Below are 13,691 nucleotides of genomic sequence, written 5' to 3'. Positions count from 1 at the left end.
CAATTCAGGAAAAAGAGTCAGGCAAACAAAAAGTCAGTTGATTTTAGAACACTCAGCTCATTGTCCTTCAAGCATGCTGTGCTCAAGTGTCAGTTTATGCCTGGCTCTTGCACACTGGCCCTCACACATCTTTTTAGGCCCTCACACATCTTTTTATCCTCTTAAGAAACTTATAGCTAAGCATTGATGATTATCATTCTCCACTTAGAGGGGAAGAAGCATGGTTAGATATGAGTAAGTGCCAAGGTTACACAGCAAGGTGGCATCTTAGGATCCAACGCTGTTTTCGTTAACTCCAAATTCCACAGGCTTTGTGTTCAATTACATTGTCATTTGAATGAAGGGAGAGTGGAAGGGGTGCGGGGGGGAAAGAAGCAGAGCAGAGAGGAGAGGAGAGAAGAGACAGAAAGATCATCTAATACAAGCAACGAATTCACAGCTTCCTAAAAAAGCACCCAACTAGGGGCAGGGTGAGGTGCCTCTTACCCAAAGATGCAGAAATCAGGGTCAAACACAGCAATAAGCACAACAAGCAGAATCTGGAAGGGGCCAGATGCCAAGATGGGTGGTAGATCCACCACCAGGGAAGGATTTGCCCAAAGCCTAGAAAAGAAACTGGTGCAACTGGGACACACAGCAGCAGAAGGAATAGGGAGAATCTTGGGAGAGGGAAAGTCAGGGTGCTGAGTAAAAGAGGACACGTACCAAAGAGAAGGCACAGAATGTCCCTGAGGGAACTTGACAGCAATCCCTGAGTAGAAGTATTATGGGGGAGGAGCAGAACCTCTGTGAAGGGCTTAGGCCAAATGCAGCTTCTTGCGGTGGAACTGAATGACGTGGGCAATACCAGGCTATGGTTGTAGACAAGCTCTGTGGGAGAGAATCCTTCCCCACGAGCAGACTGGGGGTCAGAATGGCTTCCACAGACCCATGCCGAGACCCCCTCAGATCCCCGGGGATCCGAGGACTGACATTTACCGTCCAGGGTGCCTGACCATACTTGGTCATATCACGTCATTTTTTGACTCCCCCCCCCCCTCAATGTTATAGGACCCTTACAAAGAGATTTATCTAGTAAGTTGAAGTGACTTCTCTGTGCGGAATTTGTCTCAAAAAAGATGCTGTTGTATGTTTTAGATGAAATCTCGTAGTAGTATCATCCAAGAACGCTTGAATTTTGTGAGGTTAGAGAATTCAAAGAAACTGCTTCAACATTCTACTATTTGGGTGCATAAATGGGAGCTCTGAGGACATACAAGGAGCAGTGTGTACTCCTATAAATTCATGTTTCTTGCTATATATATATAACTAAATAAAATTATATATATATATAATTTTATTTAGTTAGTTTGGGCTGTGCTGGGTCTTCATTATGGTGCAGGCTTTTTCTCTCGTTGTGGCGAGCACAGGCTATTCTCTAGTTGCAGTGCACAGGCTTCTCACTGCGGCAGCTTCTCTTGTGGAGCACAGGCTCGGGAGACTGCAGGCTTCAGGAGTTACAGCCCCCAGACTCTAGCGTACAGGCTCAGTAGTTGTAGCACACAGGCTTAGTTGCTCTGCAGCATGTGGGGTCTTCCCAAACCAGGGATCAAGCCCACGTCTCCTGCATGGTAGGCAGATTCTTTACCACTGAGCCACCAGGGAAGCCCCATGTTTCTTGTTTTAAAACTTTGACATTATTCGAGATACATCTGTGAAAGTAACTCAGTCATGTCTGACTCTTTGCAACCCCATGGATTATACATCTCCTCAACCCCAAATGATAAAAAGATTTGGCAATTATTTACCTTATTTTACCATAATCAAACCCATGCAGGATCCTGAAGCCTAAAGAATGATGTTTAGAAGAAAATTGCTAGTAAGGACAGATCATTACATTCATCATGGTTGCACCTGACATTCGGGATTCTCTTCCTTTGTCAACGCCCTACTGCTGCTCTTAGCCAGTGTGATCACGTGGCAGCCCTTGAACCAGGCAGGGCAGAGAGCAAAGAGAGGCAACAAGTGGCTGGTTGAAGTCATTCATTTTTCACTCCCCCCAGATTGGCTGAGGACCCAATCTCCCATTTAAATGCTAATATAATATGAGCTGAGGTTAGAATTTTCTCCCCTCCTCCAGCTAGGGAGATGAACTTTTCAAAGGAGAAAACTAGAAGGGAAGGTTAAGGCACATTTACGTTTCAGTTCCTGGAGACATGAGGACAAGGCGTGACTTGATGGATTGCTATCAGATTTATCTTTAATGATTCTTACCCTACATTCCTATCTTATTACAGGCAGCTGCGGAAGAACCAGCAATCCCGAAAGCAACTTAAAGGGCACAAGAGGATTAAATAATGCATGAAGGATTTCCTGGTCTGTCAGACAAATTCTGGAACATGTAGGACATGTCTCAGAGTCTCTGGAATGACAAGCCCAATGAGCAATATCACTGACATTCTCAATTTAATTTTTTAAGGGAAAATTTATTTTAGCCTTTGAAGACTTTTGGACTTCCCTGATAGCTCAGGCTGGTAAAGAATCACCTGCAGTGCGGGAGACCTGGGTTTGATCCCTGGGTTGGGAAGATCCCCTGGATAAGGGAACAGCTACCCACTCTAGTAGTCTGGCCTGGAGAATTCCATGGACTGTATAGTCCATCAGGTTGCAAAGAGTCAGACACAACTGAGCGACTTTCACTTCACTTTCTTTTGAAGACTTTTATTTTCATTTTGCTCTATTTTATAGTCCAGAATTGCACTGTCCAAAATGGAAGCCATTCAGTCGAGGGCTGTTGAACATTTGAAGTGTGGATAGTCTGAGTTGAGATGCTGTATATGTAAAAAATAGCCCAGATCTTGATGATGTCTCACAAAGAAAAAGTGTAAAATAACTTATCAGTAATTTTTATATCAATTACATATTGACATGATGATAATTTGGGCTATATAAGATTAAAGAAAATATATTATTCCAGTTAATTTCACCTGATTCTTTTAGCTTTTTAATGAAGTGTCTGTAAAATTTCAAATTATGTATCTGGCTCACCTGAGCGGTTTGTGTTACATTTCTTAGGTACAGCAATGTTCTGGAGATCATGTCCCTCTCAAGAGTGTGAATAGTTTGGGGTTTTACTCCACTTGCAAGATAAGAAGTCCCCCAGCTAGAGTTTAACGCATGCTAGTAGAAGACATGAGACCTGTGGCTCGGAGACAAAGGGTAGTTTCTTTCTCACAGCCCCAGCAGCAGCCGGAGTATCAGCATCTTTGCACTAATTTACCAAGCCCCAGCAACACAGCGTGAAATAGACAGCGCCAGATGAGACCTGCGCACATAGTGTTTTCCGTTTGAGGAGAGGAACTCACAACTTGGAAAGCTCAGATCTTTGATACAAATCACAGCAAGCAAACCTACAATTTACTCTGAAGGAAGACACTGTATCTTCCAGGTGATTAATGATATAAACATATTTTTAAAAGATACTCCAGAATAAAGGACAGTTAGTGCCTTGCTTGCAAAACATGCAGAAATGTGAGACACCCATGGAGAATTGCCTACTGACGTTCTCATTTCCTCCATCTTCTTTGCTTAGACTATACATTTCTCTTTGGGGGTGTTATGTTTCTACAGACTAATTTAATATATATTGCTAAAAAGCCAATGTTAGTCCCTAACTCACTGTAATTTTCCAAAGGGTTGATCATTTCCTTATTGAATTGTACACTATAATAGATTTTTAAGCCTCACTTCCCTTCTCTGAAAAGAACCCGTTTTCCTGAAATCATGACATTCAAAATTTACTTACATGGGCAGTATTTTAGAAAAGTAATGCAGAAGTCAGAAAACTCAACTAAAATAGGCCAATTTTCTGGACACACACATTTAAGAAACACTTGGAAGCACTGGCACTTTTAAAGAACATTTGTTTAACTAACTAGCGATTGAAAGTCTCCTCAAAGCCTGGACTCTGGAATCTCAGTTCCCATGACAGCACAGGTCCCAGCAGGCTCTGCCTCGCACCCTGGAAGGCTGCACCTTCAAAGCATTTCAGCAACATCAAGTCATGGGTTTTCACAGTGCAGAGGCGAGCCTGATCATTAAGTACTATTATCCAGATTTGACTGGCTTAATTCACTTGCCTCAGGCCCCAGAGTCAAAGTCAGAAGCCAGAGATGGGTCCAGAATATTTAATTTCCTTGCTGTATTAACATCCCCGGATTAGGTCTATTTTTGCATATAAAATCACTCCTGGGCTTCCCTGGTGGCTGAGTGGTAAAGAATCCACCTGCCAATGCAGTAGACACGGGCTCTAATCCCTGGTCCGGGGAGGCCCCACATGCTGTGGGGCAGCCAAGCCCGTGCACCGCAACTGACCTGAGCTCTGGAGCCTGGGAGCCACAGCTACGGAGCCGCTGTGCCACCAGTGCTGAAGCGCACACGCTCTAGAGCCGGTGCTTTGCAACAAGGCGTCAACCGCAGTAAGAAGCCCGTGCACTACAACGATGAGTAGCCCCTCCTCAGCACAACTAGAGAAAAGTCCATGCAACAGCACAGGCCCTGCACAGCCAAAAATAAACAAATTTATTTAAGAAAGATCACTCCACCCTGTTCTTTTAAATACAGACAGTAACTGCTTATTGTGGATTACTATATGCTTTTATTCTGTGGCTTAAAGACTATTTTATTTTAGTTCTTCTTAAACTATCACTTTTTCACTTTTAATTTTTCCTTCATTTGAGTAGGTAGTAGATACACACAGGAAAGCAAAAATAGAGGGAGTGGGGAGGCAGTGAGAAGCATTCTGCATTCCTCCTCCGTCACCCAGACTCTCAGGAAGTAAATCTCCTTATTGATTTCCTGTGAATACCTCCAGAGATAGACCATGCATTTACAAACATGCCTCTCATATTATGTAATAGATAGGCCTGCTATACATGTCTTTCCTGCATCTTGTTTTTCTCAGTTATTAGTCTTGGCAACCATTTCATATCAGGATCTTCACTGCCTCATTCTTTTACCTGGACCTTATTATATTAAGTCAGTTTCCTACTAGGGGCATGTAGACTGTTTCTAGTCTTTGATATTCTAAGCAGCACTTATACTTATTTAGCCAACAATTAACCCAGTGCTTGCTTTATTCCAGGCTCTGCAGTGAATATCCTTATACTTATGCAATTCCTGGCATGTCCAAGTGGGTGAGAGTACACAGTGGTTTTGCTGTTTTTCAGTTGTCCTTGGTAAATTGTGAAGAAAGCTGAGTGCCGAAGAATCGATGCTTTTGAACTGTGGTATTGGAGAAGACTCTTGCGAGTCCCTTGGACTGCAAGATCAAACCAGTCCATTCTAAAGGAGATCATTCCTGGGTGTTCTTTGGAAGGAATGATGCTAAAGCTGAAACTCCAGTACTTTGGCCACCTCATGTAAAGAGTTGACTCATTGGAAAAGACTCTGATGCTAGGAGGGATTGGGGGCAGGAAGCGAAGGGGACGACAGAGGATGAGATGGCTGGATGGCATCACTGACTTGATGGACGTGAGTTTGAGTGAACCCTGGGAGTTGGTGATGGACAGGGAGGCCTGGTGTACTGCAATTCATGGGATTGCAAAGAGTCGGACGTGACTGAGAGACTGAACCGAACTGAAATTGCTTAACCTTTCTGACCCTTGGTTTCTTCATTTACAATATGAGGATAATAATAGTACCTACCTCATCGGCTCATTAAGAGGATTAAATGTATTAAATATATTATATAAAATATATGTGTTTATATATAATATATGTAAAGCATGCTATCTAATATAAAATAAGTATATCATTATTCATTCATCATTATATTTGCTATAGCTATAATTTGCATTAGATTTGTTTGTATATCTCCCCAGTTGTCTGTTTATATCCTTTGCCTATTTTGTTAGGGTACTGACCAAAAAGTCATATTGATTTGACAGATTTTTTAAAATGTTATTTATTTATATACATGTATATAATATATTTATATATTATATATATGTACAGTAAATTTGTGTGTATAGTAAATACACACACATATATATACATATTTATATATGTACAGTAAATATGTTCTCTAAACTGTGCCCAGGTATCTGACCCAGAGAATCCATGAGATAACAAATGACATTTTTAAAGCAATTGTGTTTTGGGATAATTTGTTACATAGCAACGAGGAATACAATACACATATACTCTCTCTATATATATATAAGGAAGGCTGAGCACTGAAGAATTGATGCTTTCTAACTGTGGTGCTGGAGAAGACCCTTAAGAGTCCCTTAGACTGCAAGGAGATTGAATCAGTCAATCCTAAAGGAAATCAACCCTGAGTATTCATTGGAGGGACTGATGCTGAAGCTCCAATACTTTGGCCACCTGACGTGAGGAGCCAACTCATTAGAAAAGACCCTGAGCCTGGGAAAGACTAAGGGCAGGAGAAGGGGGCAACCAAGGATGAGATAGTTGGATGGCATCACCAGTGGACATCGTCAATGGATATGAGTTTGAGCAAACTCCCGGAGACTGTGAAAGACAGGGGAGCCTGGCATGCAACCCATGGGGCTGCAAAGAGTCAGACATGACTTTCGCATTCACTTTCAGATATATATATATATATATATATATATATATATATATATATATATGGGCTTCCCATGTGGATCAGTTGTGAAGAATCTGCCTGCCAGGATTATATATATATATATATGTGTTCAGATGCTCAGTTGCGTCCAACTCTTTGTGACCCCATGGACTATACAGTCCATGGAATTCTCAGGGCCAGAATAGTGGAGTGGGTAGCCTTTCCCTTCTTCAGGGGCTCTTCCCAACCTAGGGATCGAACACAGGTCTCCCACACTGTAGGTGGATTCTTTACCAGCTGAGCCACCAGGGAAACCCAAGAATACTGGAATGGGTAGCCTAACCCTTTTCCAGTGGATCTTCCTGACCCAAGAATTGAACCGGGGTCTCCTGCATTGCAGGCGGGTTCTTTACCAACTGAGTTATCAGGGAACTCCATATATATATGTGTGTGTGTGTGTGTGTGTGTGTGTACATATTTATACAAATACATATATCTTTTCAATTCTATAATATCCTTTATATATGAATTGAAAATATTTTTCTAGTTTGTGATTTCTCTTTTCATATTTTTCTCACCATGTAGACATTTTTATTATTATAGAAACAAATTTATCCATCTTTTTTCTGTGAGTTCTGAGTTTTTTTAACTTATTTGGAAAAGTCTCTCCTCTTGTGAGATAAGAAAAATTATTTTCTATATTTTTCTGGTACTTTATACTTTTATTCTTCACTGTTAAATCATTGATCCATATGCAAGTTATTTTGGTCTTAGGTGAGACAAGAATTTCACTTTACTTTTCCCAGATATATTTTATAACACTATCCCAATACCATGAAGACAACTTAAGAAAATAAATAGTTTACTTCAGGAAGTCTTATAATTTACTAATAGCACAAATATTATTCTACCTAGTGTGTGTTCTATAGGAGGTTGAAAGCAAGTATGGCCTTCTCATCCAGCTCATATTAGTGATAAGCTTAGGACATGACTGAGCAACTTCACTTTCACTTTCACTTTTTAAAGTAAGTACAGAGCTTCCCTGGTGGCTCAGATGGTTAAGGGTCAGTCTGCAAATCAGGATCAGTTCAGTTCAGTCGCTCAGTCATGTCCGACTCTCTGCGACCTCATGAACCGCAGCACTCCCTGTCCATCACCAACTCCCAGAGTTCACTAGACTCACGTCCATCGAGTGAGTGATGCCATCCAGCCATCTCATCCTCTGTCGTCCCCTTCGCTTCCTGCCCCCAATCCCTCCCAGCATTAGAGTATTTTCCAACGAGTCAACTCTTCACATGAGGTGGCCAAAGTATTGGAGTTTCAGCTTTAGCATCATTCTTTCCAAAGAACACCCAGGACTGATCTCCTTTAGAATGGACTGGTTGGATCTCCTTGCAGTCCAAGGGACTCTCAAGAGTCTTCTCCAACAACACAGTTCAAAAGCATCAATTCTTCGGCGCTCAGCTTTCTTCAGAGTCCAACTCTCACATCTATACATGACCACTGGAAAAACCATAGCCTTGACTAGACGGACCTTAGTTGGCAAAGTAATGTCTCTGCTTTTCAATATGCTATCTAGGTTGGTCATAACTTTTCTTCCAAGGAGTAAGCGTCTTTTAATTTCATGGCTACACTCACCATCTGCAGTGATTTTGGAGCCCCCAAAAAATAAAGTCTGACACGGTTTCCACTGTTTCTCCATCTATTTGCCATAAAGTGATGGGACCAGATGCCATGATCTTTGTTTTCTGAATATTGAGCTTTAAGCCATCTTTTTCACTCTCCACTTTCACTTTCATCAAGAGGCTTTTTAGTTCCTCTTCACTTTCTGCTATAAGGGTGGTGTCATCTGCATATCTGAGGTTATTGATATTTCTCCCGGCAATCTTGATTCCAGCTTGTGCTTCTTCCAGTCCAGCGTTTCTCATGATGTACTCTGCGTATAATTCAAATAAGCAGGGTGACAATATACAGCCTTGATGTACTCCTTTTCCTATTTGGAACCAGTCTGTTGTTCCATGTCCAGTTCTAACTGTTGCTTCCTGAGCTGCATATAGGTTTCTCAAGAGACAGGTCAGGAGGTCTGGTATTCCCATCTCTTGAAGAATTTTCCACAGTTGATTGTGATCCACACAGTCAAAGGCTTTGGCATAGTGAATAAAGCAGAAATAGATGTTTTTCTGGAACTCTCTTGCTTTTTCCATGATCCAGCGGATGTTGGCAATTTGATCTCTGGTTCTTCTGCCTTTTCTAAAACCAGCTTGAACATCAGGGAGTTCACGGTTCATGTATTGCTGAAGCCTGGCTTGGAGATTTTTGAGCATAACTTTACTAGCGTGTGAGATGAGTGCAACTGTGTGGAAGTTTGAGCATTCTTTGGCATTGCCTTTCTTTGGGATTGGAATGAAAACTGACCTTTTCCAGTCCTGTGGCCACTGCTGAGTTTTCCAAATTTGCTGGCATATTGAATGCAGCACTTTCACAGCATCATCTTTCAGGATTTGAAAGAGCTCAACTGGAATTCCCTCACCTCCTCTAGCTTTGTTCGTAGTGATGCTTTCTAAGACCCACTTGACTTCACATTCCAGGATATCTGGCTCTAGGTGAGTGATCACACCATCATGAATAAAGATCTTTTTTGTACAGTTCTTCTGTGTATTCTTGCCACTTCTTAATATCTTCTGCTTCTGTTAGGTCCATACCATTTCTGTCCTTTATCGAGCCCATCAAATGTTCCCATGAACAATATGAAAAGGCAAAATGATAGGATACTGAAAGAGGAACTCCCCAGGTCAGTAGGTGCCCAATATGCTACTGGAGGTCAGTGGAGAAATAACTCCAGAAAGAATGAAGTGATGGAGCCAAAGTAAATCAGGATACCTGGGTTCAATCCCTGCATTAGAAAGATCCCCTGGAGCAGGGAATGGCTAACCACTCTAGTATTCTTCCTTGGAGAATCCCATGGATGGAAGAGCTTTGTGGGCGACAGTCCATAGGGATCACAGAGCTGGATATGACTGAGTGACTAAGCACACACACACACAGAAAGCACTCATCCCTTGAGGGCCAGCACACAACTTGTCTATTTACTGATCAAGATATACCAGCACCCCATTACCAAAAGAAGCTGCTAGGAGCCACAAAGCCAGAGGACCCAGCTAAGCTGTGCTGGGGCTCCTGATGCACAGAAATCATGAGAGAATAAGCGACATCGTTTAAACCACTAAGATTTGGGGTAATTTGTTACATAGCAATAGACAGTACAATGAGCACAGATCAAAGCGGGGAGGTCAGTGCAGAAGCGGGAGCCAACAGCAGTTCTTTTATGCTTGCTTCTATTTTCTCAGTGAAGAAGCTCATCAGCTGGAAGTGATGGTGCAGCAAGAGATAACAGAGGTTTGAGGAGAGATGAAAAGATATAAAATAAAATATTAATGGACCAGGGAAGAATAGCATGATGGACAGATATCATTCAGTCTGCGACAGGCAATCATAAATGTAAAGTGAGAACAGTCAGCCCAGCTGTGTCACTCTCTGCAGCCCATGGTCTGTTGAGTGGGTGCAGGTACAGAGCAGCAGAGGTTTGGCTGGAGTTAGAACTAGGGTTTTGTCAGATGAACATGATAAACAAAGAGGAAGAAAGGGATCCGAAGCAAAGGAATGAATAATATGACAGACCACAGACTATAGGCTGGGTAAACAGGGAACTGAAAAGAATGAAAGATGGTGTGTTCAGTGGCTATAGATCCTAGGGATGGCAGAGAGTTTTTACATTAGAACTTAGTGGAGGTGATCTGGAATAATGGGAAGTGATGTACAATTACTTAGAAAACAAAACTTCATCATGTAAAGCTGGACATTCTTATGCTGTTTGGACCCAAACAAATCTGCTTCTAGAAAAATTCTTATAAATACGCACCAGAAAAAATATTCAAGTTATTCATAACAGCAGTTACTGATATAAAAAAGCTGGAAACAGCCATAGAAGGAATGAGTGAATAAATTTCGGTAAATTCACACCATGAAATATTATACAGCAGTTATACCAAACTACAGCAATGTCCAACAACATAGAGACATCTTATTTATAGAATAATGTGGAGAAGAGCAAGTTCCAACAGACTATACGCAGTATATAATTTTCACAAAGTTCAAAAAAGTGACTAAACGTCATATCATTTAGCAATACATACGTGTGTGTATATATATATGATAAAGTCATTTTAAAAATCAAGAGAATTAAAAGCACAAAATCAGGGATAATGGTTACTTCTGGAGAGGAGGCAAGGAAATAGGGTGAAGAAAGAAGACATAGGTAGATGCAAATAAAATAAATAAGATAAGAAGTAGTGGTCAGATATTGGGATGCTTGGAATTAAGACTCTGGAGGAGATAAAATTCTTGGTGAGGACAAGGTCCAATGATATGATTGTGTGAGTGAATGGCTGAGCTAGAACAGAGTATGAGATATTTGGAGGAGAGTAGGACAAGAAGCTGAACAGACAGAAGATTCATCTTTATGGATATTGAAAGCACCAAGAATATAATGTGTATAGTGAGGAAGAAAGTGACCGTGAGCCACGAACAGGGGATGCAACGCTGGAGCCAGTAGATTTGTCAAAAGGAAAGTGGCAGTTTGATCTCTGGGTCGAGAAGATCCCCTGGAGAAGGAAATGGCAACCCACTGCAGTATTTTGCCTGGGAAATCCCACAGATGGAGGAGCTTGGCTGGCTACAGTCCATGGCAAAAGAGTTGGACATGACTTATTGACTAAATAACAAGTTAAAACAAGGTGAAAGAGACATTGGGAAGAAGATTTCCTGACTATACATGGAATTCCAGAGACACAGAGGAAGAGTTTTGAGAGTGGGAGAAGGAGGAGAGACAGAGTCAGTGAAGAAGATATACAGATCTTTCAGAAATGAGAATGTGGGGCCAGAGGAATGACCAGGGAATCTTCGGTATCTAGTAGTAACAGAGTTATGCAGAATGAGGCTAGTCCAGAGGGCCTCAGGGAAAACACTGCCACTCAGACTGTGTTCATGCATAGGGAAGAGTGGGTGGCTTGCCAGAAACACGGAAGAATGTAGAAATCTGGGGATTTCTTAAGGACTGTGACAGAGGCAGGGACCCTGAGAGTTGGGTGCCTCCTACTTGAGCTCTTGCTGCAACACTAATCCGAAGAAGTTAGGAGGCTTCCATTCAAACTCTGTTTCTGTATGTCAACCACATCCCTCACTCATGCTTTTCCAGAATCACAGCCAAAAGCATTCAGAGTCTGCCAACAGTTATATAACAACACTCACCATTCTTTTTATTTGTCATTATCCATCAAACCCATTGAAATTATACCCACTGGCCAAAGACCTTGGGCTTATAGTCAAAACCAAAAAACTCTAGAGTAAAATAAGCACAGACCCATATGGAAACTGTTCCTAAGGGTAGGGAGCAAGGAAAGGGGCCAGGAAGGGAGTTACTCTCCTCGGGCATGGCTTCAGGCCGGGGGTCTGGGGGGGAGGAGACCACTATAAAGATCAATCAGATCTTTACTCTCTGGCTGTCCTTAGCACTCCTCATGAGGTGTCTTACAAAACAGCTCTGATCATGGCAGGTCATTCAACCCTGAAGGGCCCAGAGTAACTGTACCATTCAGCAGTGTGTGCCCACAGTGGATCACCTCCCTCCTGGATAGCTGATGTTTTAAAAAGTAAATAATAACATTTGGGTAAAGGTTAGGAAACAACCGTGTAAGTCTAGTCCCTAACACTGAAAATAGCCATTATTAATCATATGTCATGACTCCTTCCAGAAAGAGTAAAATTGTGTGGCTGTACACTGGTATAAACTTAAAATTTGACCATTAACCTTACTTCAACTCAAGGCAAGAAATATCTCTTTGTGGTTCAGACAGTAAAGAATCTGCCTGCAATGCAGGAGACCCAGGTTCAGTCCCTGGGTTGGAAAGACCACCTAGAGAAGGAAATGGCATGCCACTCCAGTATTCTTGCCTGGAGAATCCCATGGACAGAAGAGCCAGATGGGCTACAGTCCATGGGGTCAAAAAGAGTTGGACATGACAGAGCAAACAACACTAAGAGATTTTAATAGAAAAAAATGGCTACACTTTCCCTGTCTTCATGAATATTACAAGAGAGTTAGGTTAAGTAAATGGATATCTATAATATAGGGTAGAGTATTGTCCTCCTGGGAGTTCTACCAGAACCACATTATGATACAAAAGTTCGAGTGCAAGTAGTTAACAGGTGAAGGAAACAATGACAGAGGAGTGCGAAAGTGAGAAAAGGAAGAGAAGGCAGCCAATAAAGGGGTTATCAAGCCGGCAACCACTGTGGGGGACCCAGCTTATTCCCACTGGGGAAAAGCTGGCAGTTACTATTTAACACACACCTCAGGGTTGTTCCACCCATGGGTCAAGGGAACTGGGATATTTATACACCTTCTGTTAGTCATTGGCTGAAAGCTGCTCCTAACCTGTGTGAATTTCTCCATCCATTCAGCCCATATCACAAGCAAACAAGCTCAAGCTAAGTGGCCAGAAAAAGCCTTCAGGAAAAAATTGCTCTCATGGCAGCTGGAAGTCAGAACTAGAAGCAAAGATGAAGAGATTTGGGAGGAGTATGAATCACATCTATTACAATTACAATAACTCAGTAAATATACAAGTATTAGGCTTCAGCAATACGTGAACCATGAACTTCCAGATGTTCAAGCTGATTTTAGAAGAGGCAGAGGAACCAAAGATCAAATTGCCAATATCCGCTGGATCATTGAAAAAGCAAGAGAGCTCCAGAAAAACATCTATTTCTGCTTTATTCACTATGCCAAAGCCTTTGACTGTGTGGATCACAATAAACTGGAAAATTCTTCAGGAGATGGGAATACCAGACCACCTGATCTGCCTCTTGAGAAGCCTATATGCAGGTCAGGAAGCAACAGTTAGAACTGGACATGGAACAACAGACTGGTTCCAAATAGGAAAAGGAGTACATCAAGGCTGTATATTGTCACCCTGCTTATTTGAATTATACGCAGAGTACATCATGAGAAACGCTGGGCTGGAAGAAGCGTAAGCTGGAATCAAAATTGCCGGGAGAAATA

At 41.9% G+C, this 13,691-nt stretch overlaps 1 long non-coding RNA gene across 2 annotated transcripts in view; it reads left to right on the top strand.

Moving 5' to 3' along the window:
* Window positions 1-13,691, top strand: part of LOC138421546 (uncharacterized) — an 81,367-nt gene that overhangs the window by 44,947 nt on the left and 22,729 nt on the right. The window contains exon 4 of one of the 2 annotated variants that reach the window (XR_011249533.1): window positions 2,277-2,960. The exons of the other annotated variant lie outside the window; for it this stretch is intronic. This is a non-coding gene — a long non-coding RNA (uncharacterized lncRNA). Of the gene's footprint in view, window positions 1-2,276; window positions 2,961-13,691 lie in introns of those variants that run through there. 2 annotated transcript variants of the gene reach the window in all.

Source organism: Ovis canadensis, chromosome 16 (genome assembly GCF_042477335.2).
Source record: "Ovis canadensis isolate MfBH-ARS-UI-01 breed Bighorn chromosome 16, ARS-UI_OviCan_v2, whole genome shotgun sequence".
Lineage (NCBI taxonomy): Eukaryota > Metazoa > Chordata > Mammalia > Artiodactyla > Bovidae > Ovis > Ovis canadensis.
The sequence above is the reverse complement of the archived record's forward strand: the minus strand, read 5'-3'. Positions and strand labels throughout refer to the sequence as shown.